This window comes from Dipteris shenzhenensis, chromosome 5 (genome assembly GCF_047967505.1).
Source record: "Dipteris shenzhenensis isolate YYH24624 ecotype China chromosome 5, Dip_SZ_1.0, whole genome shotgun sequence".
Taxonomy (NCBI): Eukaryota; Viridiplantae; Streptophyta; class Polypodiopsida; order Gleicheniales; family Dipteridaceae; genus Dipteris; species Dipteris shenzhenensis.
Genome location: NC_141600.1, coordinates 31027484 through 31031834, shown reverse-complemented (window position 1 = coordinate 31031834; position 4351 = coordinate 31027484).

The window sequence follows — 4351 nt, the reverse complement described above, 5'->3', positions numbered from 1 at the left end:
AGAGCAGCATATCTGGGCCACCATCCAGGGAATCCATGGAGGCTGAAGAGCTGTAGACATATAGATCGCTAAGTTCTTCGCGCCCTCACTACCCCATATACTATACTCATGCCAAAACTCTCATGTTCAATCATCCCATGGCTTCTCACAATAGAACCTGAATGTGTCCCAACCCTTTAATGAATTGCTCGTACCATGTAAATTAGAACTGTTCAGCTTGATAAGCTATTTCACATCACTCTTTCACTCAGTCACACACAATGTATTACATGAATAAGAATGCTGGCTTACAAATGACAAATGTGTAGCCACTTAAAAGGTTGGCATTCACCATCAATCTCCTTCTGTGCCTTGAAGAATTAATCTTTCTGTGCCTACCTGTGACATGCAAGGAAACTAACTCACATGGATGCCACACTGTAACCTTGTGGAGAGAGAAATTAAAAGGAGATATCACTAGAACATGAAAACTACATGTGGACACGTGCATGAGATTTTGCACCTACCACTGGCACCTACAACCATGCAGCTCTTTCTCATCTGCCATTTTTTCGCAGCACAGTTTTAGAGTGACCCAATTGGGGGCCATTGATTCAATTCTCCTAAAAGAAATTGTCACCATTTGAAGATTCACAAGACAACATTGTCCTCATTAGGGTTGAGGTTTCAAAAGGACCATGGTTCAGAGCATAGGACCAAGACATATTCGGAGGATCGTACAGGCCCATCAACGATCAGATCTCTCATTGCAGAGGCATCTCAGTAGAATTATCATCATTGCTTACCTCTCATAGGTTGAAGTATCCAGCAGAATTATCCGCATACTGTGAAAATACGAAATGCATATCAACATCCCCAACTAGATGGGGTCATGGCCATCTATGGCTCTGCTTCTTACTTACCAAATCTGTGTGTTCTTGATGCCTTGCAACACCAATCCCCTTTTTGCCTTTATGAGTGACATCTAGAGTCGTGGATGTAATGCCTCTTTGTCTTGATGGATGCAAAAAGTACAATAAATTTACAGAAAAGAAGAGGCTCAATGCTCCTTCACTCCTTTCTACCTGGAAACAAGACACAACAGTTTGTAACTCAATGAGGTCTGGCGATTTTAAAGTTGTGCATTGATTTGCCTTTAACTTGTTTCACTACTCCATAGAAAAAGGTATTATGCATGGAAACTGCACAAAATTAGAACTAAAATGGACTTTAGATTTTATTGTGAGCTAGTCTAGCATTTCTGTTAGCCAATAAAAGCATGTTACATAATAGGGCTAAAGAACCCTATTCCAAGAGCGGTCTCGTGGAGTGGCAAAAAGCAACCAGCCTTGTCATCAACAAATACTCAGAACCAGCAGAGTCGCGGAGGAGATGGTGTGGCTACAACAGCTACTTGGAGAGGAGGTGCATCCGATGCTGAGAACTGCTGGTAGAGCTTCGGAGGAGATGGTGTGGCTAAAACAGCTCCTTGGGTATGGCTCGACATTCAGGAGCTGAGAAGGTGGTGTTAGACTTACTGATCTCCTGGGTGTCAGTTAGAGAGAGGGATTCTATGTGGGCGTGACCGCCCTCAGAGAGGTGTAGCACTTTCATCCTTTCTCAGCATATTTCTGTACGTTAAAAGGGGGTTTAGCCAGGTCGCTCAGTTGCCAGGCCCAGTTGAGGCTGGTTTTGGGCCTGGTTTGAGTCCTAGTTGCTGCTGGTTCAAGGACGCCTGGTTGGGGCTGGTCTGGCCAGGGTCGGGTCAACCTAACCAAGGTTGGGTTAACAGACCAGACCAGGTCAATTGGGTCGTCCAAATCAGCAGCCTCCCTGGCCCTATATATCCCTATGGCTATTTTGCCTGGCCTTGTACGTTGTGAAGGTGCACTTTACAGCCTACTCGTGAGCTCTCTGAGGTCAGTTCTACCTTGGTTTACAGTCTGCAAATAGGCGCAGTTTCCAGCCTGTATGTGTGGTGTTCCAGGTGCAGTTCCTGCTCTGGTTTGTGATCTTTTTTTCTCACCTGCATGTAGAGTTTTTCCTGTATACTTGTGCAGTCTATTCTCTCTCTAGTCGCAGTTTGCTGTCTCGCTCCATTCACAGATTTGCTCTCTATCTCAGTTCGTATAATCTGCTGCACTTTGACAAAATGTGCAACCACGTAAAGGTTGGCATTGACCATTCATCTCCTTCCAATATATACATTAATGAAATCCTTTACCTGTGATATGCAAGAAACTAAGGTCACATGGATGCCAGACTGGAATCCTTGCAGAGGAAATAATTAAATGGAACCATGAAGCGTACGAGTGGACACTATGCAAAATGGAAGAACATGGAAGGGAACACCTTCTTCATGATGAAAAAGACTCTTCCTTGATGTCAATTGGAAGGTTAACCACATTTTTCTCTCTCTTGATGTTTGTCTTTGTTCTGTTCTTTCTCATCTGTCAATTTTTCCCAGTGGAGTTTTGTGGAGCTACCCAATTCGCTGCTAGTGACAGTTAATTTTCTTCTTCTAAAAGAAATTGTCACCATCTGAAGATTTACAAATCAAGCAGATAACATCGTCATCGTTGCTGTGTTTTCTTCTCAACCTGTTTATGCTTCACCAAGATGCTTGAGAAGCCCCACGAGGGTTGAGGTTCCAAAGGACCCGTCTATGTGCTCTTGATGCCTTGCAACATCAATCCTTCTTGCCTTTATGGCATTAAAGTCCATAGAAGATTCTCTGTAAGCTCTCTTTTTGGTAATCATGTCCGGGATGAATAAATGGTTGGGTGAGAGTTAGACCTTTGCACAGTCGCAACATCATCACCTGATCATGCAATTCATTCACTCCAGAGTCCATCACCCCCTCTGCGTGCTTGAGTCATGATGGACATCCTATACCTCAGCTTGAGTCACGTGGGCATGGGAAAGTCTTAGAAGAGAAGCTTCAGGAGTGATGGGCGGGAAAAGGGGATAGGGAAAACGAGGGAATGTTTAGGATGCTCAGAAAGAAGCATGCCCAGTAAAACATCGAAGAACTCAATATAGATGGACATACGCTAGTCGACAAGTATCTGATCCTCCAAGCAATGGTGCCACATTTTCAATCGGCAAGCAGCTGTGGAGCATTGTAGTTAATGCCTGATCGAGGGGGTGGTAGCCAGATTGGACGCTTCCTATCTAGAAAGATAGATCACAGCTACAGAATTGAAAGTAGTTGTGAATCAAATGGCTAAGGGAAAGACGCGTGGAGAAGACGTCCTTCCAATCGAATTCTTCCAAGGCTTATGGGAGACCTTAAGTCCTTTTCTCTTGCTAGTGAAAGGTTATCTAGATTCTAGAATCAACACAGGGATGATCAAGCTAATTCTAAAAGGAGGCCCAATGGAAGAACTCAAGAATTGGAGGCCACTTAAAATGCTTAGGACTTGCTACAAAATCTTCACCAAGGTTCTGGCACTCAGGCTAAAAGGGAAAATGCAAGTTTGGATCAGAGAAGAGAAAAAAGGATTCATCCAAGGAAGAAATCCTCTCACTATGGAAAGGACTGGAGTATGCTGAAGAGCATGAGCAAGACATCTGCTTCATGAAAGTTGACTTTGACAAAGCCTATGATATAATGGAATGGGGATTTAACCTTCACGCTCTCCAAGATATGGGACTCAGACCTATTTTTAGGAGCTTTTTCAATGCCTTAGTGAAAGTCAATTAAAAAGCATTAGACACTTTCCATTTAAAATGGTCCATTAGACAAGGATGTCCCTTTTCCCCCCTGCTTGTTGCTATAGCGGCTGATGTACTCGGATGGCTAATTCAAAGGGAGGTTGACAACAGAAATATTTTAGGCATTCAGTTCGGATACCAATGGGTTTCAAATGTTCAAATAAGAGTAGGTGGGAATGGGTCATCCAGAAAGTCAAAGAGAAGATTGCAAGATGGCAAGGTCTCCAACCCACCCTGGCCAGAAGAAAGTTTGTACTAAATCATTATATTTATCAATCAGTCATTTATATACCTTTGTAAGACTAGAATAAGTCCAATCAGTCATTTACTTCATTTCATGCTGGTTTCCTTTGCAGAAAGCCTCGTCTCAGGTTAATACACTTTTTAGAACCTTCCTGTGGGGAGGGGACTTGGGTTCACAAGAGGTATTGCACGATGCTGAAAGAAAAGGGAGGGCTGGGCATAGTGAATGTTGAGAAATCTTCAGCGAGGTTCATGGCACAATGGATCCTCAAGGCCTTTCAGGCGCTGAATACTGATTGGGCTTTCCTGGTCAGAAAAAATGTCGAGAATTTTAAACCTATTAGGTGCAAGCATCGGAAAAACCTTTCTGAGGGCAGAAGCCTTTTGTTGCCAAAGGATCAGAACTGTGGAA